The 19,635-nt window shown below is 45.3% G+C and overlaps 47 non-coding genes across 47 annotated transcripts; 35 read left to right on the top strand and 12 right to left on the bottom strand.

Annotated features, from left to right (window-relative positions):
• Positions 1-117: 117 nt before the first annotated feature.
• Positions 118-203, top strand: TRNAY-GUA (transfer RNA tyrosine (anticodon GUA)). Its single transcript is given in 2 exon segments — positions 118-154; positions 168-203. It is a non-coding gene; the product is annotated as a tRNA-Tyr (tRNA).
• A 614-nt stretch (positions 204-817) lies between these two features.
• On the top strand, positions 818-889 carry TRNAA-CGC (transfer RNA alanine (anticodon CGC)). The gene has a single exon. It is a non-coding gene; the product is annotated as a tRNA-Ala (tRNA).
• A 193-nt stretch (positions 890-1,082) lies between these two features.
• On the bottom strand, positions 1,083-1,155 carry TRNAM-CAU (transfer RNA methionine (anticodon CAU)). The gene has a single exon. It is a non-coding gene; the product is annotated as a tRNA-Met (tRNA).
• Positions 1,156-1,292: 137 nt separating this feature from the next.
• TRNAA-UGC (transfer RNA alanine (anticodon UGC)) lies at positions 1,293-1,364 on the top strand. The gene has a single exon. It is a non-coding gene; the product is annotated as a tRNA-Ala (tRNA).
• Positions 1,365-1,794: 430 nt separating this feature from the next.
• On the top strand, positions 1,795-1,880 carry TRNAY-GUA (transfer RNA tyrosine (anticodon GUA)). The gene is given in 2 exon segments: positions 1,795-1,831; positions 1,845-1,880. It is a non-coding gene; the product is annotated as a tRNA-Tyr (tRNA).
• A 614-nt stretch (positions 1,881-2,494) lies between these two features.
• On the top strand, positions 2,495-2,566 carry TRNAA-CGC (transfer RNA alanine (anticodon CGC)). The gene has a single exon. It is a non-coding gene; the product is annotated as a tRNA-Ala (tRNA).
• A 193-nt stretch (positions 2,567-2,759) lies between these two features.
• Positions 2,760-2,832, bottom strand: TRNAM-CAU (transfer RNA methionine (anticodon CAU)). Its single transcript has one exon. It is a non-coding gene; the product is annotated as a tRNA-Met (tRNA).
• Positions 2,833-2,969: 137 nt separating this feature from the next.
• Positions 2,970-3,041, top strand: TRNAA-UGC (transfer RNA alanine (anticodon UGC)). The gene has a single exon. It is a non-coding gene; the product is annotated as a tRNA-Ala (tRNA).
• Positions 3,042-3,471: 430 nt separating this feature from the next.
• On the top strand, positions 3,472-3,557 carry TRNAY-GUA (transfer RNA tyrosine (anticodon GUA)). Its single transcript is given in 2 exon segments — positions 3,472-3,508; positions 3,522-3,557. It is a non-coding gene; the product is annotated as a tRNA-Tyr (tRNA).
• Positions 3,558-4,171: 614 nt separating this feature from the next.
• On the top strand, positions 4,172-4,243 carry TRNAA-CGC (transfer RNA alanine (anticodon CGC)). Its single transcript has one exon. It is a non-coding gene; the product is annotated as a tRNA-Ala (tRNA).
• A 193-nt stretch (positions 4,244-4,436) lies between these two features.
• TRNAM-CAU (transfer RNA methionine (anticodon CAU)) lies at positions 4,437-4,509 on the bottom strand. The gene has a single exon. It is a non-coding gene; the product is annotated as a tRNA-Met (tRNA).
• A 137-nt stretch (positions 4,510-4,646) lies between these two features.
• TRNAA-UGC (transfer RNA alanine (anticodon UGC)) lies at positions 4,647-4,718 on the top strand. The gene has a single exon. It is a non-coding gene; the product is annotated as a tRNA-Ala (tRNA).
• A 430-nt stretch (positions 4,719-5,148) lies between these two features.
• On the top strand, positions 5,149-5,234 carry TRNAY-GUA (transfer RNA tyrosine (anticodon GUA)). Its single transcript is given in 2 exon segments — positions 5,149-5,185; positions 5,199-5,234. It is a non-coding gene; the product is annotated as a tRNA-Tyr (tRNA).
• Positions 5,235-5,848: 614 nt separating this feature from the next.
• Positions 5,849-5,920, top strand: TRNAA-CGC (transfer RNA alanine (anticodon CGC)). Its single transcript has one exon. It is a non-coding gene; the product is annotated as a tRNA-Ala (tRNA).
• Positions 5,921-6,113: 193 nt separating this feature from the next.
• Positions 6,114-6,186, bottom strand: TRNAM-CAU (transfer RNA methionine (anticodon CAU)). The gene has a single exon. It is a non-coding gene; the product is annotated as a tRNA-Met (tRNA).
• Positions 6,187-6,323: 137 nt separating this feature from the next.
• TRNAA-UGC (transfer RNA alanine (anticodon UGC)) lies at positions 6,324-6,395 on the top strand. Its single transcript has one exon. It is a non-coding gene; the product is annotated as a tRNA-Ala (tRNA).
• A 430-nt stretch (positions 6,396-6,825) lies between these two features.
• On the top strand, positions 6,826-6,911 carry TRNAY-GUA (transfer RNA tyrosine (anticodon GUA)). Its single transcript is given in 2 exon segments — positions 6,826-6,862; positions 6,876-6,911. It is a non-coding gene; the product is annotated as a tRNA-Tyr (tRNA).
• A 614-nt stretch (positions 6,912-7,525) lies between these two features.
• TRNAA-CGC (transfer RNA alanine (anticodon CGC)) lies at positions 7,526-7,597 on the top strand. The gene has a single exon. It is a non-coding gene; the product is annotated as a tRNA-Ala (tRNA).
• A 193-nt stretch (positions 7,598-7,790) lies between these two features.
• Positions 7,791-7,863, bottom strand: TRNAM-CAU (transfer RNA methionine (anticodon CAU)). Its single transcript has one exon. It is a non-coding gene; the product is annotated as a tRNA-Met (tRNA).
• Positions 7,864-8,000: 137 nt separating this feature from the next.
• TRNAA-UGC (transfer RNA alanine (anticodon UGC)) lies at positions 8,001-8,072 on the top strand. Its single transcript has one exon. It is a non-coding gene; the product is annotated as a tRNA-Ala (tRNA).
• Positions 8,073-8,502: 430 nt separating this feature from the next.
• TRNAY-GUA (transfer RNA tyrosine (anticodon GUA)) lies at positions 8,503-8,588 on the top strand. Its single transcript is given in 2 exon segments — positions 8,503-8,539; positions 8,553-8,588. It is a non-coding gene; the product is annotated as a tRNA-Tyr (tRNA).
• Positions 8,589-9,202: 614 nt separating this feature from the next.
• Positions 9,203-9,274, top strand: TRNAA-CGC (transfer RNA alanine (anticodon CGC)). Its single transcript has one exon. It is a non-coding gene; the product is annotated as a tRNA-Ala (tRNA).
• A 193-nt stretch (positions 9,275-9,467) lies between these two features.
• TRNAM-CAU (transfer RNA methionine (anticodon CAU)) lies at positions 9,468-9,540 on the bottom strand. The gene has a single exon. It is a non-coding gene; the product is annotated as a tRNA-Met (tRNA).
• Positions 9,541-9,677: 137 nt separating this feature from the next.
• Positions 9,678-9,749, top strand: TRNAA-UGC (transfer RNA alanine (anticodon UGC)). The gene has a single exon. It is a non-coding gene; the product is annotated as a tRNA-Ala (tRNA).
• A 430-nt stretch (positions 9,750-10,179) lies between these two features.
• TRNAY-GUA (transfer RNA tyrosine (anticodon GUA)) lies at positions 10,180-10,265 on the top strand. Its single transcript is given in 2 exon segments — positions 10,180-10,216; positions 10,230-10,265. It is a non-coding gene; the product is annotated as a tRNA-Tyr (tRNA).
• A 614-nt stretch (positions 10,266-10,879) lies between these two features.
• Positions 10,880-10,951, top strand: TRNAA-CGC (transfer RNA alanine (anticodon CGC)). The gene has a single exon. It is a non-coding gene; the product is annotated as a tRNA-Ala (tRNA).
• A 193-nt stretch (positions 10,952-11,144) lies between these two features.
• On the bottom strand, positions 11,145-11,217 carry TRNAM-CAU (transfer RNA methionine (anticodon CAU)). The gene has a single exon. It is a non-coding gene; the product is annotated as a tRNA-Met (tRNA).
• Positions 11,218-11,354: 137 nt separating this feature from the next.
• On the top strand, positions 11,355-11,426 carry TRNAA-UGC (transfer RNA alanine (anticodon UGC)). The gene has a single exon. It is a non-coding gene; the product is annotated as a tRNA-Ala (tRNA).
• A 430-nt stretch (positions 11,427-11,856) lies between these two features.
• TRNAY-GUA (transfer RNA tyrosine (anticodon GUA)) lies at positions 11,857-11,942 on the top strand. Its single transcript is given in 2 exon segments — positions 11,857-11,893; positions 11,907-11,942. It is a non-coding gene; the product is annotated as a tRNA-Tyr (tRNA).
• A 614-nt stretch (positions 11,943-12,556) lies between these two features.
• Positions 12,557-12,628, top strand: TRNAA-CGC (transfer RNA alanine (anticodon CGC)). The gene has a single exon. It is a non-coding gene; the product is annotated as a tRNA-Ala (tRNA).
• A 193-nt stretch (positions 12,629-12,821) lies between these two features.
• Positions 12,822-12,894, bottom strand: TRNAM-CAU (transfer RNA methionine (anticodon CAU)). Its single transcript has one exon. It is a non-coding gene; the product is annotated as a tRNA-Met (tRNA).
• Positions 12,895-13,031: 137 nt separating this feature from the next.
• On the top strand, positions 13,032-13,103 carry TRNAA-UGC (transfer RNA alanine (anticodon UGC)). Its single transcript has one exon. It is a non-coding gene; the product is annotated as a tRNA-Ala (tRNA).
• Positions 13,104-13,533: 430 nt separating this feature from the next.
• Positions 13,534-13,619, top strand: TRNAY-GUA (transfer RNA tyrosine (anticodon GUA)). Its single transcript is given in 2 exon segments — positions 13,534-13,570; positions 13,584-13,619. It is a non-coding gene; the product is annotated as a tRNA-Tyr (tRNA).
• Positions 13,620-14,233: 614 nt separating this feature from the next.
• TRNAA-CGC (transfer RNA alanine (anticodon CGC)) lies at positions 14,234-14,305 on the top strand. Its single transcript has one exon. It is a non-coding gene; the product is annotated as a tRNA-Ala (tRNA).
• Positions 14,306-14,498: 193 nt separating this feature from the next.
• Positions 14,499-14,571, bottom strand: TRNAM-CAU (transfer RNA methionine (anticodon CAU)). The gene has a single exon. It is a non-coding gene; the product is annotated as a tRNA-Met (tRNA).
• A 137-nt stretch (positions 14,572-14,708) lies between these two features.
• TRNAA-UGC (transfer RNA alanine (anticodon UGC)) lies at positions 14,709-14,780 on the top strand. Its single transcript has one exon. It is a non-coding gene; the product is annotated as a tRNA-Ala (tRNA).
• A 430-nt stretch (positions 14,781-15,210) lies between these two features.
• Positions 15,211-15,296, top strand: TRNAY-GUA (transfer RNA tyrosine (anticodon GUA)). The gene is given in 2 exon segments: positions 15,211-15,247; positions 15,261-15,296. It is a non-coding gene; the product is annotated as a tRNA-Tyr (tRNA).
• A 614-nt stretch (positions 15,297-15,910) lies between these two features.
• On the top strand, positions 15,911-15,982 carry TRNAA-CGC (transfer RNA alanine (anticodon CGC)). Its single transcript has one exon. It is a non-coding gene; the product is annotated as a tRNA-Ala (tRNA).
• A 193-nt stretch (positions 15,983-16,175) lies between these two features.
• TRNAM-CAU (transfer RNA methionine (anticodon CAU)) lies at positions 16,176-16,248 on the bottom strand. The gene has a single exon. It is a non-coding gene; the product is annotated as a tRNA-Met (tRNA).
• Positions 16,249-16,385: 137 nt separating this feature from the next.
• TRNAA-UGC (transfer RNA alanine (anticodon UGC)) lies at positions 16,386-16,457 on the top strand. The gene has a single exon. It is a non-coding gene; the product is annotated as a tRNA-Ala (tRNA).
• Positions 16,458-16,887: 430 nt separating this feature from the next.
• Positions 16,888-16,973, top strand: TRNAY-GUA (transfer RNA tyrosine (anticodon GUA)). Its single transcript is given in 2 exon segments — positions 16,888-16,924; positions 16,938-16,973. It is a non-coding gene; the product is annotated as a tRNA-Tyr (tRNA).
• A 614-nt stretch (positions 16,974-17,587) lies between these two features.
• Positions 17,588-17,659, top strand: TRNAA-CGC (transfer RNA alanine (anticodon CGC)). Its single transcript has one exon. It is a non-coding gene; the product is annotated as a tRNA-Ala (tRNA).
• Positions 17,660-17,852: 193 nt separating this feature from the next.
• On the bottom strand, positions 17,853-17,925 carry TRNAM-CAU (transfer RNA methionine (anticodon CAU)). The gene has a single exon. It is a non-coding gene; the product is annotated as a tRNA-Met (tRNA).
• A 137-nt stretch (positions 17,926-18,062) lies between these two features.
• TRNAA-UGC (transfer RNA alanine (anticodon UGC)) lies at positions 18,063-18,134 on the top strand. The gene has a single exon. It is a non-coding gene; the product is annotated as a tRNA-Ala (tRNA).
• Positions 18,135-18,564: 430 nt separating this feature from the next.
• On the top strand, positions 18,565-18,650 carry TRNAY-GUA (transfer RNA tyrosine (anticodon GUA)). Its single transcript is given in 2 exon segments — positions 18,565-18,601; positions 18,615-18,650. It is a non-coding gene; the product is annotated as a tRNA-Tyr (tRNA).
• Positions 18,651-19,264: 614 nt separating this feature from the next.
• Positions 19,265-19,336, top strand: TRNAA-CGC (transfer RNA alanine (anticodon CGC)). The gene has a single exon. It is a non-coding gene; the product is annotated as a tRNA-Ala (tRNA).
• Positions 19,337-19,529: 193 nt separating this feature from the next.
• Positions 19,530-19,602, bottom strand: TRNAM-CAU (transfer RNA methionine (anticodon CAU)). Its single transcript has one exon. It is a non-coding gene; the product is annotated as a tRNA-Met (tRNA).
• Between the last annotated feature and the right edge of the window lie 33 nt (positions 19,603-19,635).

The raw sequence follows: 19,635 nt of genomic DNA, 5'->3' as shown, positions 1-19,635 counted from the left end.
TTGAGGGGGAGTGGCAGGTAATATTGATGATGTGCATCTGTCTGCTCCTGGTCCCCACCCTCCACAACCTTTCTTGAGCGAGAGATAATTTTGGTGCTACGGAAGTTTGCCACTACTCCTTCGATAGCTCAGTTGGTAGAGCGGAGGACTGTAGCATAAATTCAGGCATCCTTAGGTCGCTGGTTCAAATCCGGCTCGAAGGATTTTGTGGTTTAATTTCCATGGCTTTTGCTTTGAATCAACAATACCTTCCATTGACTATGAAAAATTCCCAGAGCTTCGATAAATACCGGAAAAGAAGCGTACTCTATCTGCTTTCAAAGGGAATGGATGACATAGTCGTCGCTAGGGGAGGTGTGAAGAACAGTCAAGGAAACCTGCTGATCAGAACTAATACCAAAGCATTGCATTAATATATGTATGCCCTTGGCAGACTTCCAATTGCACTGCTCCAAAGGTAGCTGCTTGGCAGCCAATCACACTATGACTTGCCTTCAATTTGAATGTATACCGATGGGCAAGAGGGAATATCCAATGGAATCATCTCCCGAAAGGCTGAGCAAGCAGGAAAGTAGACCAATAGTTGTCACATTTTTGGGAATCCTGAGAAGTTTTGCATTCCAAACTGAGCAAATAAAAGCCCTGCCGGAGAATCGATCCCTGATTGCACTAAATATATGCTCCATGAAGACAGTTCACACGTGAGGTGTGAGCAATTCCAAGCCTGACACTTTACATTCTAGTCTCAAATCGAGACTTTGCAGTCCATGGGCTTCAGAGTCTCCTTGCATCCAGCAAAACGTTAGAGTGCAGTCGAGGGGATGTAGCTCAGTGGTAGAGCGCATGCTTCGCATGTATGAGGCCCCGGGTTCAATCCCCGGCATCTCCAGGAGTCTCTGTTCTCTATCTTGGCTTTTTCCAGAAGGCTAGCCTGCCATCTTGTGGAAAGTAGAGGTTTCTCCGGCAGTTGGGGGTCAGAACCCCGCTTAAATTGTTTGCTTTGAAAAATGTGTTTGGAGTAGGCATAGTTTCCACTTTTCAAGAAAATCTGAGAATTTTGCTTGCCAAAAGGAGGAAATAAATGCCCTCTCTGAGGATCGAACTCAGGACCTTCAGATTATGAGACTAACGCGCTGCCTACTGCGCTAAGAAGGCTGCACACAAGCATCTCTAAATAGGACTATAGACCATGAAGATATTCCAGGTACGAGGCTTAAGGATTTTCCTGGCTGAGACTTTATGCTGCAGTGTCAAATGGGTTGACTTGGCAGCCAGTAAAACTTGGCAGACATGGGGATGTAGCTCAGTGGTAGAGCGCATGCTTTGCATGTATGAGGCCCCGGGTTCAATCCCCGGCATCTCCAGACTTTTGCCATGCTTGTCTCGGATTTTGGCAGAAAACAAGGCTGGCTATCAGTATTAAGGAAGAGATATGTCATGCAACTGGGATACCAACCCCACTTAAACTGTGAGACGTTTGCCTTGAAAAAACCCATGAAATGGGGCTATCTCATTTTTGATGCTTATACAACAGAAGAATCTTACTTGTTTAAGCCATCAAAGTGATGATTAATCTTGGCAATCTTAATACATTTAGGATAGAAATCTGTGGCAGCCCTCTTGGTCATTGGTAAGGGTTCTTCCTCGAAAGCAGAGACTCTTACTTTTCTGGTAACTTTGAGGGGGAGTGGCAGGTAATATTGATGATGTGCATCTGTCTGCTCCTGGTCCCCACCCTCCACAACCTTTCTTGAGCGAGAGATAATTTTGGTGCTACGGAAGTTTGCCACTACTCCTTCGATAGCTCAGTTGGTAGAGCGGAGGACTGTAGCATAAATTCAGGCATCCTTAGGTCGCTGGTTCAAATCCGGCTCGAAGGATTTTGTGGTTTAATTTCCATGGCTTTTGCTTTGAATCAACAATACCTTCCATTGACTATGAAAAATTCCCAGAGCTTCGATAAATACCGGAAAAGAAGCGTACTCTATCTGCTTTCAAAGGGAATGGATGACATAGTCGTCGCTAGGGGAGGTGTGAAGAACAGTCAAGGAAACCTGCTGATCAGAACTAATACCAAAGCATTGCATTAATATATGTATGCCCTTGGCAGACTTCCAATTGCACTGCTCCAAAGGTAGCTGCTTGGCAGCCAATCACACTATGACTTGCCTTCAATTTGAATGTATACCGATGGGCAAGAGGGAATATCCAATGGAATCATCTCCCGAAAGGCTGAGCAAGCAGGAAAGTAGACCAATAGTTGTCACATTTTTGGGAATCCTGAGAAGTTTTGCATTCCAAACTGAGCAAATAAAAGCCCTGCCGGAGAATCGATCCCTGATTGCACTAAATATATGCTCCATGAAGACAGTTCACACGTGAGGTGTGAGCAATTCCAAGCCTGACACTTTACATTCTAGTCTCAAATCGAGACTTTGCAGTCCATGGGCTTCAGAGTCTCCTTGCATCCAGCAAAACGTTAGAGTGCAGTCGAGGGGATGTAGCTCAGTGGTAGAGCGCATGCTTCGCATGTATGAGGCCCCGGGTTCAATCCCCGGCATCTCCAGGAGTCTCTGTTCTCTATCTTGGCTTTTTCCAGAAGGCTAGCCTGCCATCTTGTGGAAAGTAGAGGTTTCTCGGGCAGTTGGGGGTCAGAACCCCGCTTAAATTGTTTGCTTTGAAAAATGTGTTTGGAGTAGGCATAGTTTCCACTTTTCAAGAAAATCTGAGAATTTTGCTTGCCAAAAGGAGGAAAGAAATGCCCTCTCTGAGGATCGAACTCAGGACCTTCAGATTATGAGACTGACGCGCTGCCTACTGCGCTAAGAAGGCTGCACACAAGCATCTCTAAATAGGACTATAGACCATGAAGATATTCCAGGTACGAGGCTTAAGGATTTTCCTGGCTGAGACTTTATGCTGCAGTGTCAAATGGGTTGACTTGGCAGCCAGTAAAACTTGGCAGACATGGGGATGTAGCTCAGTGGTAGAGCGCATGCTTTGCATGTATGAGGCCCCGGGTTCAATCCCCGGCATCTCCAGACTTTTGCCATGCTTGTCTCGGATTTTGGCAGAAAACAAGGCTGGCTATCAGTATTAAGGAAGAGATATGTCATGCAACTGGGATACCAACCCCACTTAAACTGTGAGACGTTTGCCTTGAAAAAACCCATGAAATGGGGCTATCTCATTTTTGATGCTTATACAACAGAAGAATCTTACTTGTTTAAGCCATCAAAGTGATGATTAATCTTGGCAATCTTAATACATTTAGGATAGAAATCTGTGGCAGCCCTCTTGGTCATTGGTAAGGGTTCTTCCTCGAAAGCAGAGACTCTTACTTTTCTGGTAACTTTGAGGGGGAGTGGCAGGTAATATTGATGATGTGCATCTGTCTGCTCCTGGTCCCCACCCTCCACAACCTTTCTTGAGCGAGAGATAATTTTGGTGCTACGGAAGTTTGCCACTACTCCTTCGATAGCTCAGTTGGTAGAGCGGAGGACTGTAGCATAAATTCAGGCATCCTTAGGTCGCTGGTTCAAATCCGGCTCGAAGGATTTTGTGGTTTAATTTCCATGGCTTTTGCTTTGAATCAACAATACCTTCCATTGACTATGAAAAATTCCCAGAGCTTCGATAAATACCGGAAAAGAAGCGTACTCTATCTGCTTTCAAAGGGAATGGATGACATAGTCGTCGCTAGGGGAGGTGTGAAGAACAGTCAAGGAAACCTGCTGATCAGAACTAATACCAAAGCATTGCATTAATATATGTATGCCCTTGGCAGACTTCCAATTGCACTGCTCCAAAGGTAGCTGCTTGGCAGCCAATCACACTATGACTTGCCTTCAATTTGAATGTATACCGATGGGCAAGAGGGAATATCCAATGGAATCATCTCCCGAAAGGCTGAGCAAGCAGGAAAGTAGACCAATAGTTGTCACATTTTTGGGAATCCTGAGAAGTTTTGCATTCCAAACTGAGCAAATAAAAGCCCTGCCGGAGAATCGATCCCTGATTGCACTAAATATATGCTCCATGAAGACAGTTCACACGTGAGGTGTGAGCAATTCCAAGCCTGACACTTTACATTCTAGTCTCAAATCGAGACTTTGCAGTCCATGGGCTTCAGAGTCTCCTTGCATCCAGCAAAACGTTAGAGTGCAGTCGAGGGGATGTAGCTCAGTGGTAGAGCGCATGCTTCGCATGTATGAGGCCCCGGGTTCAATCCCCGGCATCTCCAGGAGTCTCTGTTCTCTATCTTGGCTTTTTCCAGAAGGCTAGCCTGCCATCTTGTGGAAAGTAGAGGTTTCTCGGGCAGTTGGGGGTCAGAACCCCGCTTAAATTGTTTGCTTTGAAAAATGTGTTTGGAGTAGGCATAGTTTCCACTTTTCAAGAAAATCTGAGAATTTTGCTTGCCAAAAGGAGGAAAGAAATGCCCTCTCTGAGGATCGAACTCAGGACCTTCAGATTATGAGACTGACGCGCTGCCTACTGCGCTAAGAAGGCTGCACACAAGCATCTCTAAATAGGACTATAGACCATGAAGATATTCCAGGTACGAGGCTTAAGGATTTTCCTGGCTGAGACTTTATGCTGCAGTGTCAAATGGGTTGACTTGGCAGCCAGTAAAACTTGGCAGACATGGGGATGTAGCTCAGTGGTAGAGCGCATGCTTTGCATGTATGAGGCCCCGGGTTCAATCCCCGGCATCTCCAGACTTTTGCCATGCTTGTCTCGGATTTTGGCAGAAAACAAGGCTGGCTATCAGTATTAAGGAAGAGATATGTCATGCAACTGGGATACCAACCCCACTTAAACTGTGAGACGTTTGCCTTGAAAAAACCCATGAAATGGGGCTATCTCATTTTTGATGCTTATACAACAGAAGAATCTTACTTGTTTAAGCCATCAAAGTGATGATTAATCTTGGCAATCTTAATACATTTAGGATAGAAATCTGTGGCAGCCCTCTTGGTCATTGGTAAGGGTTCTTCCTCGAAAGCAGAGACTCTTACTTTTCTGGTAACTTTGAGGGGGAGTGGCAGGTAATATTGATGATGTGCATCTGTCTGCTCCTGGTCCCCACCCTCCACAACCTTTCTTGAGCGAGAGATAATTTTGGTGCTACGGAAGTTTGCCACTACTCCTTCGATAGCTCAGTTGGTAGAGCGGAGGACTGTAGCATAAATTCAGGCATCCTTAGGTCGCTGGTTCAAATCCGGCTCGAAGGATTTTGTGGTTTAATTTCCATGGCTTTTGCTTTGAATCAACAATACCTTCCATTGACTATGAAAAATTCCCAGAGCTTCGATAAATACCGGAAAAGAAGCGTACTCTATCTGCTTTCAAAGGGAATGGATGACATAGTCGTCGCTAGGGGAGGTGTGAAGAACAGTCAAGGAAACCTGCTGATCAGAACTAATACCAAAGCATTGCATTAATATATGTATGCCCTTGGCAGACTTCCAATTGCACTGCTCCAAAGGTAGCTGCTTGGCAGCCAATCACACTATGACTTGCCTTCAATTTGAATGTATACCGATGGGCAAGAGGGAATATCCAATGGAATCATCTCCCGAAAGGCTGAGCAAGCAGGAAAGTAGACCAATAGTTGTCACATTTTTGGGAATCCTGAGAAGTTTTGCATTCCAAACTGAGCAAATAAAAGCCCTGCCGGAGAATCGATCCCTGATTGCACTAAATATATGCTCCATGAAGACAGTTCACACGTGAGGTGTGAGCAATTCCAAGCCTGACACTTTACATTCTAGTCTCAAATCGAGACTTTGCAGTCCATGGGCTTCAGAGTCTCCTTGCATCCAGCAAAACGTTAGAGTGCAGTCGAGGGGATGTAGCTCAGTGGTAGAGCGCATGCTTCGCATGTATGAGGCCCCGGGTTCAATCCCCGGCATCTCCAGGAGTCTCTGTTCTCTATCTTGGCTTTTTCCAGAAGGCTAGCCTGCCATCTTGTGGAAAGTAGAGGTTTCTCGGGCAGTTGGGGGTCAGAACCCCGCTTAAATTGTTTGCTTTGAAAAATGTGTTTGGAGTAGGCATAGTTTCCACTTTTCAAGAAAATCTGAGAATTTTGCTTGCCAAAAGGAGGAAAGAAATGCCCTCTCTGAGGATCGAACTCAGGACCTTCAGATTATGAGACTGACGCGCTGCCTACTGCGCTAAGAAGGCTGCACACAAGCATCTCTAAATAGGACTATAGACCATGAAGATATTCCAGGTACGAGGCTTAAGGATTTTCCTGGCTGAGACTTTATGCTGCAGTGTCAAATGGGTTGACTTGGCAGCCAGTAAAACTTGGCAGACATGGGGATGTAGATCAGTGGTAGAGCGCATGCTTTGCATGTATGAGGCCCCGGGTTCAATCCCCGGCATCTCCAGACTTTTGCCATGCTTGTCTCGGATTTTGGCAGAAAACAAGGCTGGCTATCAGTATTAAGGAAGAGATATGTCATGCAACTGGGATACCAACCCCACTTAAACTGTGAGACGTTTGCCTTGAAAAAACCCATGAAATGGGGCTATCTCATTTTTGATGCTTATACAACAGAAGAATCTTACTTGTTTAAGCCATCAAAGTGATGATTAATCTTGGCAATCTTAATACATTTAGGATAGAAATCTGTGGCAGCCCTCTTGGTCATTGGTAAGGGTTCTTCCTCGAAAGCAGAGACTCTTACTTTTCTGGTAACTTTGAGGGGGAGTGGCAGGTAATATTGATGATGTGCATCTGTCTGCTCCTGGTCCCCACCCTCCACAACCTTTCTTGAGCGAGAGATAATTTTGGTGCTACGGAAGTTTGCCACTACTCCTTCGATAGCTCAGTTGGTAGAGCGGAGGACTGTAGCATAAATTCAGGCATCCTTAGGTCGCTGGTTCAAATCCGGCTCGAAGGATTTTGTGGTTTAATTTCCATGGCTTTTGCTTTGAATCAACAATACCTTCCATTGACTATGAAAAATTCCCAGAGCTTCGATAAATACCGGAAAAGAAGCGTACTCTATCTGCTTTCAAAGGGAATGGATGACATAGTCGTCGCTAGGGGAGGTGTGAAGAACAGTCAAGGAAACCTGCTGATCAGAACTAATACCAAAGCATTGCATTAATATATGTATGCCCTTGGCAGACTTCCAATTGCACTGCTCCAAAGGTAGCTGCTTGGCAGCCAATCACACTATGACTTGCCTTCAATTTGAATGTATACCGATGGGCAAGAGGGAATATCCAATGGAATCATCTCCCGAAAGGCTGAGCAAGCAGGAAAGTAGACCAATAGTTGTCACATTTTTGGGAATCCTGAGAAGTTTTGCATTCCAAACTGAGCAAATAAAAGCCCTGCCGGAGAATCGATCCCTGATTGCACTAAATATATGCTCCATGAAGACAGTTCACACGTGAGGTGTGAGCAATTCCAAGCCTGACACTTTACATTCTAGTCTCAAATCGAGACTTTGCAGTCCATGGGCTTCAGAGTCTCCTTGCATCCAGCAAAACGTTAGAGTGCAGTCGAGGGGATGTAGCTCAGTGGTAGAGCGCATGCTTCGCATGTATGAGGCCCCGGGTTCAATCCCCGGCATCTCCAGGAGTCTCTGTTCTCTATCTTGGCTTTTTCCAGAAGGCTAGCCTGCCATCTTGTGGAAAGTAGAGGTTTCTCCGGCAGTTGGGGGTCAGAACCCCGCTTAAATTGTTTGCTTTGAAAAATGTGTTTGGAGTAGGCATAGTTTCCACTTTTCAAGAAAATCTGAGAATTTTGCTTGCCAAAAGGAGGAAATAAATGCCCTCTCTGAGGATCGAACTCAGGACCTTCAGATTATGAGACTAACGCGCTGCCTACTGCGCTAAGAAGGCTGCACACAAGCATCTCTAAATAGGACTATAGACCATGAAGATATTCCAGGTACGAGGCTTAAGGATTTTCCTGGCTGAGACTTTATGCTGCAGTGTCAAATGGGTTGACTTGGCAGCCAGTAAAACTTGGCAGACATGGGGATGTAGCTCAGTGGTAGAGCGCATGCTTTGCATGTATGAGGCCCCGGGTTCAATCCCCGGCATCTCCAGACTTTTGCCATGCTTGTCTCGGATTTTGGCAGAAAACAAGGCTGGCTATCAGTATTAAGGAAGAGATATGTCATGCAACTGGGATACCAACCCCACTTAAACTGTGAGACGTTTGCCTTGAAAAAACCCATGAAATGGGGCTATCTCATTTTTGATGCTTATACAACAGAAGAATCTTACTTGTTTAAGCCATCAAAGTGATGATTAATCTTGGCAATCTTAATACATTTAGGATAGAAATCTGTGGCAGCCCTCTTGGTCATTGGTAAGGGTTCTTCCTCGAAAGCAGAGACTCTTACTTTTCTGGTAACTTTGAGGGGGAGTGGCAGGTAATATTGATGATGTGCATCTGTCTGCTCCTGGTCCCCACCCTCCACAACCTTTCTTGAGCGAGAGATAATTTTGGTGCTACGGAAGTTTGCCACTACTCCTTCGATAGCTCAGTTGGTAGAGCGGAGGACTGTAGCATAAATTCAGGCATCCTTAGGTCGCTGGTTCAAATCCGGCTCGAAGGATTTTGTGGTTTAATTTCCATGGCTTTTGCTTTGAATCAACAATACCTTCCATTGACTATGAAAAATTCCCAGAGCTTCGATAAATACCGGAAAAGAAGCGTACTCTATCTGCTTTCAAAGGGAATGGATGACATAGTCGTCGCTAGGGGAGGTGTGAAGAACAGTCAAGGAAACCTGCTGATCAGAACTAATACCAAAGCATTGCATTAATATATGTATGCCCTTGGCAGACTTCCAATTGCACTGCTCCAAAGGTAGCTGCTTGGCAGCCAATCACACTATGACTTGCCTTCAATTTGAATGTATACCGATGGGCAAGAGGGAATATCCAATGGAATCATCTCCCGAAAGGCTGAGCAAGCAGGAAAGTAGACCAATAGTTGTCACATTTTTGGGAATCCTGAGAAGTTTTGCATTCCAAACTGAGCAAATAAAAGCCCTGCCGGAGAATCGATCCCTGATTGCACTAAATATATGCTCCATGAAGACAGTTCACACGTGAGGTGTGAGCAATTCCAAGCCTGACACTTTACATTCTAGTCTCAAATCGAGACTTTGCAGTCCATGGGCTTCAGAGTCTCCTTGCATCCAGCAAAACGTTAGAGTGCAGTCGAGGGGATGTAGCTCAGTGGTAGAGCGCATGCTTCGCATGTATGAGGCCCCGGGTTCAATCCCCGGCATCTCCAGGAGTCTCTGTTCTCTATCTTGGCTTTTTCCAGAAGGCTAGCCTGCCATCTTGTGGAAAGTAGAGGTTTCTCGGGCAGTTGGGGGTCAGAACCCCGCTTAAATTGTTTGCTTTGAAAAATGTGTTTGGAGTAGGCATAGTTTCCACTTTTCAAGAAAATCTGAGAATTTTGCTTGCCAAAAGGAGGAAAGAAATGCCCTCTCTGAGGATCGAACTCAGGACCTTCAGATTATGAGACTGACGCGCTGCCTACTGCGCTAAGAAGGCTGCACACAAGCATCTCTAAATAGGACTATAGACCATGAAGATATTCCAGGTACGAGGCTTAAGGATTTTCCTGGCTGAGACTTTATGCTGCAGTGTCAAATGGGTTGACTTGGCAGCCAGTAAAACTTGGCAGACATGGGGATGTAGCTCAGTGGTAGAGCGCATGCTTTGCATGTATGAGGCCCCGGGTTCAATCCCCGGCATCTCCAGACTTTTGCCATGCTTGTCTCGGATTTTGGCAGAAAACAAGGCTGGCTATCAGTATTAAGGAAGAGATATGTCATGCAACTGGGATACCAACCCCACTTAAACTGTGAGACGTTTGCCTTGAAAAAACCCATGAAATGGGGCTATCTCATTTTTGATGCTTATACAACAGAAGAATCTTACTTGTTTAAGCCATCAAAGTGATGATTAATCTTGGCAATCTTAATACATTTAGGATAGAAATCTGTGGCAGCCCTCTTGGTCATTGGTAAGGGTTCTTCCTCGAAAGCAGAGACTCTTACTTTTCTGGTAACTTTGAGGGGGAGTGGCAGGTAATATTGATGATGTGCATCTGTCTGCTCCTGGTCCCCACCCTCCACAACCTTTCTTGAGCGAGAGATAATTTTGGTGCTACGGAAGTTTGCCACTACTCCTTCGATAGCTCAGTTGGTAGAGCGGAGGACTGTAGCATAAATTCAGGCATCCTTAGGTCGCTGGTTCAAATCCGGCTCGAAGGATTTTGTGGTTTAATTTCCATGGCTTTTGCTTTGAATCAACAATACCTTCCATTGACTATGAAAAATTCCCAGAGCTTCGATAAATACCGGAAAAGAAGCGTACTCTATCTGCTTTCAAAGGGAATGGATGACATAGTCGTCGCTAGGGGAGGTGTGAAGAACAGTCAAGGAAACCTGCTGATCAGAACTAATACCAAAGCATTGCATTAATATATGTATGCCCTTGGCAGACTTCCAATTGCACTGCTCCAAAGGTAGCTGCTTGGCAGCCAATCACACTATGACTTGCCTTCAATTTGAATGTATACCGATGGGCAAGAGGGAATATCCAATGGAATCATCTCCCGAAAGGCTGAGCAAGCAGGAAAGTAGACCAATAGTTGTCACATTTTTGGGAATCCTGAGAAGTTTTGCATTCCAAACTGAGCAAATAAAAGCCCTGCCGGAGAATCGATCCCTGATTGCACTAAATATATGCTCCATGAAGACAGTTCACACGTGAGGTGTGAGCAATTCCAAGCCTGACACTTTACATTCTAGTCTCAAATCGAGACTTTGCAGTCCATGGGCTTCAGAGTCTCCTTGCATCCAGCAAAACGTTAGAGTGCAGTCGAGGGGATGTAGCTCAGTGGTAGAGCGCATGCTTCGCATGTATGAGGCCCCGGGTTCAATCCCCGGCATCTCCAGGAGTCTCTGTTCTCTATCTTGGCTTTTTCCAGAAGGCTAGCCTGCCATCTTGTGGAAAGTAGAGGTTTCTCGGGCAGTTGGGGGTCAGAACCCCGCTTAAATTGTTTGCTTTGAAAAATGTGTTTGGAGTAGGCATAGTTTCCACTTTTCAAGAAAATCTGAGAATTTTGCTTGCCAAAAGGAGGAAAGAAATGCCCTCTCTGAGGATCGAACTCAGGACCTTCAGATTATGAGACTGACGCGCTGCCTACTGCGCTAAGAAGGCTGCACACAAGCATCTCTAAATAGGACTATAGACCATGAAGATATTCCAGGTACGAGGCTTAAGGATTTTCCTGGCTGAGACTTTATGCTGCAGTGTCAAATGGGTTGACTTGGCAGCCAGTAAAACTTGGCAGACATGGGGATGTAGCTCAGTGGTAGAGCGCATGCTTTGCATGTATGAGGCCCCGGGTTCAATCCCCGGCATCTCCAGACTTTTGCCATGCTTGTCTCGGATTTTGGCAGAAAACAAGGCTGGCTATCAGTATTAAGGAAGAGATATGTCATGCAACTGGGATACCAACCCCACTTAAACTGTGAGACGTTTGCCTTGAAAAAACCCATGAAATGGGGCTATCTCATTTTTGATGCTTATACAACAGAAGAATCTTACTTGTTTAAGCCATCAAAGTGATGATTAATCTTGGCAATCTTAATACATTTAGGATAGAAATCTGTGGCAGCCCTCTTGGTCATTGGTAAGGGTTCTTCCTCGAAAGCAGAGACTCTTACTTTTCTGGTAACTTTGAGGGGGAGTGGCAGGTAATATTGATGATGTGCATCTGTCTGCTCCTGGTCCCCACCCTCCACAACCTTTCTTGAGCGAGAGATAATTTTGGTGCTACGGAAGTTTGCCACTACTCCTTCGATAGCTCAGTTGGTAGAGCGGAGGACTGTAGCATAAATTCAGGCATCCTTAGGTCGCTGGTTCAAATCCGGCTCGAAGGATTTTGTGGTTTAATTTCCATGGCTTTTGCTTTGAATCAACAATACCTTCCATTGACTATGAAAAATTCCCAGAGCTTCGATAAATACCGGAAAAGAAGCGTACTCTATCTGCTTTCAAAGGGAATGGATGACATAGTCGTCGCTAGGGGAGGTGTGAAGAACAGTCAAGGAAACCTGCTGATCAGAACTAATACCAAAGCATTGCATTAATATATGTATGCCCTTGGCAGACTTCCAATTGCACTGCTCCAAAGGTAGCTGCTTGGCAGCCAATCACACTATGACTTGCCTTCAATTTGAATGTATACCGATGGGCAAGAGGGAATATCCAATGGAATCATCTCCCGAAAGGCTGAGCAAGCAGGAAAGTAGACCAATAGTTGTCACATTTTTGGGAATCCTGAGAAGTTTTGCATTCCAAACTGAGCAAATAAAAGCCCTGCCGGAGAATCGATCCCTGATTGCACTAAATATATGCTCCATGAAGACAGTTCACACGTGAGGTGTGAGCAATTCCAAGCCTGACACTTTACATTCTAGTCTCAAATCGAGACTTTGCAGTCCATGGGCTTCAGAGTCTCCTTGCATCCAGCAAAACGTTAGAGTGCAGTCGAGGGGATGTAGCTCAGTGGTAGAGCGCATGCTTCGCATGTATGAGGCCCCGGGTTCAATCCCCGGCATCTCCAGGAGTCTCTGTTCTCTATCTTGGCTTTTTCCAGAAGGCTAGCCTGCCATCTTGTGGAAAGTAGAGGTTTCTCGGGCAGTTGGGGGTCAGAACCCCGCTTAAATTGTTTGCTTTGAAAAATGTGTTTGGAGTAGGCATAGTTTCCACTTTTCAAGAAAATCTGAGAATTTTGCTTGCCAAAAGGAGGAAAGAAATGCCCTCTCTGAGGATCGAACTCAGGACCTTCAGATTATGAGACTGACGCGCTGCCTACTGCGCTAAGAAGGCTGCACACAAGCATCTCTAAATAGGACTATAGACCATGAAGATATTCCAGGTACGAGGCTTAAGGATTTTCCTGGCTGAGACTTTATGCTGCAGTGTCAAATGGGTTGACTTGGCAGCCAGTAAAACTTGGCAGACATGGGGATGTAGCTCAGTGGTAGAGCGCATGCTTTGCATGTATGAGGCCCCGGGTTCAATCCCCGGCATCTCCAGACTTTTGCCATGCTTGTCTCGGATTTTGGCAGAAAACAAGGCTGGCTATCAGTATTAAGGAAGAGATATGTCATGCAACTGGGATACCAACCCCACTTAAACTGTGAGACGTTTGCCTTGAAAAAACCCATGAAATGGGGCTATCTCATTTTTGATGCTTATACAACAGAAGAATCTTACTTGTTTAAGCCATCAAAGTGATGATTAATCTTGGCAATCTTAATACATTTAGGATAGAAATCTGTGGCAGCCCTCTTGGTCATTGGTAAGGGTTCTTCCTCGAAAGCAGAGACTCTTACTTTTCTGGTAACTTTGAGGGGGAGTGGCAGGTAATATTGATGATGTGCATCTGTCTGCTCCTGGTCCCCACCCTCCACAACCTTTCTTGAGCGAGAGATAATTTTGGTGCTACGGAAGTTTGCCACTACTCCTTCGATAGCTCAGTTGGTAGAGCGGAGGACTGTAGCATAAATTCAGGCATCCTTAGGTCGCTGGTTCAAATCCGGCTCGAAGGATTTTGTGGTTTAATTTCCATGGCTTTTGCTTTGAATCAACAATACCTTCCATTGACTATGAAAAATTCCCAGAGCTTCGATAAATACCGGAAAAGAAGCGTACTCTATCTGCTTTCAAAGGGAATGGATGACATAGTCGTCGCTAGGGGAGGTGTGAAGAACAGTCAAGGAAACCTGCTGATCAGAACTAATACCAAAGCATTGCATTAATATATGTATGCCCTTGGCAGACTTCCAATTGCACTGCTCCAAAGGTAGCTGCTTGGCAGCCAATCACACTATGACTTGCCTTCAATTTGAATGTATACCGATGGGCAAGAGGGAATATCCAATGGAATCATCTCCCGAAAGGCTGAGCAAGCAGGAAAGTAGACCAATAGTTGTCACATTTTTGGGAATCCTGAGAAGTTTTGCATTCCAAACTGAGCAAATAAAAGCCCTGCCGGAGAATCGATCCCTGATTGCACTAAATATATGCTCCATGAAGACAGTTCACACGTGAGGTGTGAGCAATTCCAAGCCTGACACTTTACATTCTAGTCTCAAATCGAGACTTTGCAGTCCATGGGCTTCAGAGTCTCCTTGCATCCAGCAAAACGTTAGAGTGCAGTCGAGGGGATGTAGCTCAGTGGTAGAGCGCATGCTTCGCATGTATGAGGCCCCGGGTTCAATCCCCGGCATCTCCAGGAGTCTCTGTTCTCTATCTTGGCTTTTTCCAGAAGGCTAGCCTGCCATCTTGTGGAAAGTAGAGGTTTCTCGGGCAGTTGGGGGTCAGAACCCCGCTTAAATTGTTTGCTTTGAAAAATGTGTTTGGAGTAGGCATAGTTTCCACTTTTCAAGAAAATCTGAGAATTTTGCTTGCCAAAAGGAGGAAAGAAATGCCCTCTCTGAGGATCGAACTCAGGACCTTCAGATTATGAGACTGACGCGCTGCCTACTGCGCTAAGAAGGCTGCACACAAGCATCTCTAAATAGGACTATAGACCATGAAGATATTCCAGGTACGAGGCTTAAGGATTTTCCTGGCTGAGACTTTATGCTGCAGTGTCAAATGGGTTGACTTGGCAGCCAGTAAAACTTGGCAGACATGGGGATGTAGATCAGTGGTAGAGCGCATGCTTTGCATGTATGAGGCCCCGGGTTCAATCCCCGGCATCTCCAGACTTTTGCCATGCTTGTCTCGGATTTTGGCAGAAAACAAGGCTGGCTATCAGTATTAAGGAAGAGATATGTCATGCAACTGGGATACCAACCCCACTTAAACTGTGAGACGTTTGCCTTGAAAAAACCCATGAAATGGGGCTATCTCATTTTTGATGCTTATACAACAGAAGAATCTTACTTGTTTAAGCCATCAAAGTGATGATTAATCTTGGCAATCTTAATACATTTAGGATAGAAATCTGTGGCAGCCCTCTTGGTCATTGGTAAGGGTTCTTCCTCGAAAGCAGAGACTCTTACTTTTCTGGTAACTTTGAGGGGGAGTGGCAGGTAATATTGATGATGTGCATCTGTCTGCTCCTGGTCCCCACCCTCCACAACCTTTCTTGAGCGAGAGATAATTTTGGTGCTACGGAAGTTTGCCACTACTCCTTCGATAGCTCAGTTGGTAGAGCGGAGGACTGTAGCATAAATTCAGGCATCCTTAGGTCGCTGGTTCAAATCCGGCTCGAAGGATTTTGTGGTTTAATTTCCATGGCTTTTGCTTTGAATCAACAATACCTTCCATTGACTATGAAAAATTCCCAGAGCTTCGATAAATACCGGAAAAGAAGCGTACTCTATCTGCTTTCAAAGGGAATGGATGACATAGTCGTCGCTAGGGGAGGTGTGAAGAACAGTCAAGGAAACCTGCTGATCAGAACTAATACCAAAGCATTGCATTAATATATGTATGCCCTTGGCAGACTTCCAATTGCACTGCTCCAAAGGTAGCTGCTTGGCAGCCAATCACACTATGACTTGCCTTCAATTTGAATGTATACCGATGGGCAAGAGGGAATATCCAATGGAATCATCTCCCGAAAGGCTGAGCAAGCAGGAAAGTAGACCAATAGTTGTCACATTTTTGGGAATCCTGAGAAGTTTTGCATTCCAAACTGAGCAAATAAAAGCCCTGCCGGAGAATCGATCCCTGATTGCACTAAATATATGCTCCATGAAGACAGTTCACACGTGAGGTGTGAGCAATTCCAAGCCTGACACTTTACATTCTAGTCTCAAATCGAGACTTTGCAGTCCATGGGCTTCAGAGTCTCCTTGCATCCAGCAAAACGTTAGAGTGCAGTCGAGGGGATGTAGCTCAGTGGTAGAGCGCATGCTTCGCATGTATGAGGCCCCGGGTTCAATCCCCGGCATCTCCAGGAGTCTCTGTTCTCTATCTTGGCTTTTTCCAGAAGGCTAGCCTGCCATCTTGTGGAAAGTAGAGGTTTCTCCGGCAGTTGGGGGTCAGAACCCCGCTTAAATTGTTTGCTTTGAAAAATGTGTTTGGAGTAGGCATAGTTTCCACTTTTCAAGAAAATCTGAGAATTTTGCTTGCCAAAAGGAGGAAATAAATGCCCTCTCTGAGGATCGAACTCAGGACCTTCAGATTATGAGACTAACGCGCTGCCTACTGCGCTAAGAAGGCTGCACACAAGCATCTCTAAATAGGACTATAGACCATGAAGATATTCCAGGTACGAGGCTTAAGGATTTTCCTGGCTGAGACTTTATGCTGCAGTGTCAAATGGGTTGACTTGGCAGCCAGTAAAACTTGGCAGACATGGGGATGTAGCTCAGTGGTAGAGCGCATGCTTTGCATGTATGAGGCCCCGGGTTCAATCCCCGGCATCTCCAGACTTTTGCCATGCTTGTCTCGGATTTTGGCAGAAAACAAGGCTGGCTATCAGTATTAAGGAAGAGATATGTCATGCAACTGGGATACCAACCCCACTTAAACTGTGAGACGTTTGCCTTGAAAAAACCCATGAAATGGGGCTATCTCATTTTTGATGCTTATACAACAGAAGAATCTTACTTGTTTAAGCCATCAAAGTGATGATTAATCTTGGCAATCTTAATACATTTAGGATAGAAATCTGTGGCAGCCCTCTTGGTCATTGGTAAGGGTTCTTCCTCGAAAGCAGAGACTCTTACTTTTCTGGTAACTTTGAGGGGGAGTGGCAGGTAATATTGATGATGTGCATCTGTCTGCTCCTGGTCCCCACCCTCCACAACCTTTCTTGAGCGAGAGATAATTTTGGTGCTACGGAAGTTTGCCACTACTCCTTCGATAGCTCAGTTGGTAGAGCGGAGGACTGTAGCATAAATTCAGGCATCCTTAGGTCGCTGGTTCAAATCCGGCTCGAAGGATTTTGTGGTTTAATTTCCATGGCTTTTGCTTTGAATCAACAATACCTTCCATTGACTATGAAAAATTCCCAGAGCTTCGATAAATACCGGAAAAGAAGCGTACTCTATCTGCTTTCAAAGGGAATGGATGACATAGTCGTCGCTAGGGGAGGTGTGAAGAACAGTCAAGGAAACCTGCTGATCAGAACTAATACCAAAGCATTGCATTAATATATGTATGCCCTTGGCAGACTTCCAATTGCACTGCTCCAAAGGTAGCTGCTTGGCAGCCAATCACACTATGACTTGCCTTCAATTTGAATGTATACCGATGGGCAAGAGGGAATATCCAATGGAATCATCTCCCGAAAGGCTGAGCAAGCAGGAAAGTAGACCAATAGTTGTCACATTTTTGGGAATCCTGAGAAGTTTTGCATTCCAAACTGAGCAAATAAAAGCCCTGCCGGAGAATCGATCCCTGATTGCACTAAATATATGCTCCATGAAGACAGTTCACACGTGAGGTGTGAGCAATTCCAAGCCTGACACTTTACATTCTAGTCTCAAATCGAGACTTTGCAGTCCATGGGCTTCAGAGTCTCCTTGCATCCAGCAAAACGTTAGAGTGCAGTCGAGGGGATGTAGCTCAGTGGTAGAGCGCATGCTTCGCATGTATGAGGCCCCGGGTTCAATCCCCGGCATCTCCAGGAGTCTCTGTTCTCTATCTTGGCTTTTTCCAGAAGGCTAGCCTGCCATCTTGTGGAAAGTAGAGGTTTCTCGGGCAGTTGGGGGTCAGAACCCCGCTTAAATTGTTTGCTTTGAAAAATGTGTTTGGAGTAGGCATAGTTTCCACTTTTCAAGAAAATCTGAGAATTTTGCTTGCCAAAAGGAGGAAAGAAATGCCCTCTCTGAGGATCGAACTCAGGACCTTCAGATTATGAGACTGACGCGCTGCCTACTGCGCTAAGAAGGCTGCACACAAGCATCTCTAAATAGGACTATAGACCATGAAGATATTCCAGGTACGAGGCTTAAGGATTTTCCTGGCTGAGACTTTATGCTGCAGTGTCAAATGGGTTGACTTGGCAGCCAGTAAAACTTGGCAGACATGGGGATGTAGCTCAGTGGTAGAGCGCATGCTTTGCATGTATGAGGCCCCGGGTTCAATCCCCGGCATCTCCAGACTTTTGCCATGCTTGTCTCGGATTTTGGCAGAAAACAAGGCTGGCTATCAGTATTAAGGAAGAGATATGTCATGCAACTGGGATACCAACCCCACTTAAACTGTGAGACGTTTGCCTTGAAAAAACCCATGAAATGGGGCTATCTCATTTTTGATGCTTATACAACAGAAGAATCTTACTTGTTTAAGCCATCAAAGTGATGATTAATCTTGGCAATCTTAATACATTTAGGATAGAAATCTGTGGCAGCCCTCTTGGTCATTGGTAAGGGTTCTTCCTCGAAAGCAGAGACTCTTACTTTTCTGGTAACTTTGAGGGGGAGTGGCAGGTAATATTGATGATGTGCATCTGTCTGCTCCTGGTCCCCACCCTCCACAACCTTTCTTGAGCGAGAGATAATTTTGGTGCTACGGAAGTTTGCCACTACTCCTTCGATAGCTCAGTTGGTAGAGCGGAGGACTGTAGCATAAATTCAGGCATCCTTAGGTCGCTGGTTCAAATCCGGCTCGAAGGATTTTGTGGTTTAATTTCCATGGCTTTTGCTTTGAATCAACAATACCTTCCATTGACTATGAAAAATTCCCAGAGCTTCGATAAATACCGGAAAAGAAGCGTACTCTATCTGCTTTCAAAGGGAATGGATGACATAGTCGTCGCTAGGGGAGGTGTGAAGAACAGTCAAGGAAACCTGCTGATCAGAACTAATACCAAAGCATTGCATTAATATATGTATGCCCTTGGCAGACTTCCAATTGCACTGCTCCAAAGGTAGCTGCTTGGCAGCCAATCACACTATGACTTGCCTTCAATTTGAATGTATACCGATGGGCAAGAGGGAATATCCAATGGAATCATCTCCCGAAAGGCTGAGCAAGCAGGAAAGTAGACCAATAGTTGTCACATTTTTGGGAATCCTGAGAAGTTTTGCATTCCAAACTGAGCAAATAAAAGCCCTGCCGGAGAATCGATCCCTGATTGCACTAAATATATGCTCCATGAAGACAGTTCACACGTGAGGTGTGAGCAATTCCAAGCCTGACACTTTACATTCTAGTCTCAAATCGAGACTTTGCAGTCCATGGGCTTCAGAGTCTCCTTGCATCCAGCAAAACGTTAGAGTGCAGTCGAGGGGATGTAGCTCAGTGGTAGAGCGCATGCTTCGCATGTATGAGGCCCCGGGTTCAATCCCCGGCATCTCCAGGAGTCTCTGTTCTCTATCTTGGCTTTTTCCAGAAGGCTAGCCTGCCATCTTGTGGAAAGTAGAGGTTTCTCGGGCAGTTGGGGGTCAGAACCCCGCTTAAATTGTTTGCTTTGAAAAATGTGTTTGGAGTAGGCATAGTTTCCACTTTTCAAGAAAATCTGAGAATTTTGCTTGCCAAAAGGAGGAAAGAAATGCCCTCTCTGAGGATCGAACTCAGGACCTTCAGATTATGAGACTGACGCGCTGCCTACTGCGCTAAGAAGGCTGCACACAAGCATCTCTAAATAGGACTATAGAC

The sequence above is a fragment of the Lissotriton vulgaris genome, chromosome 1_1, assembly GCF_964263255.1.
Source record: "Lissotriton vulgaris chromosome 1_1, aLisVul1.2, whole genome shotgun sequence".
In the NCBI taxonomy this organism is placed as follows: domain Eukaryota; kingdom Metazoa; phylum Chordata; class Amphibia; order Caudata; family Salamandridae; genus Lissotriton; species Lissotriton vulgaris.
Note: the sequence above shows the minus strand (reverse complement) of the source record. Positions and strands in the feature narration are given on the sequence as shown.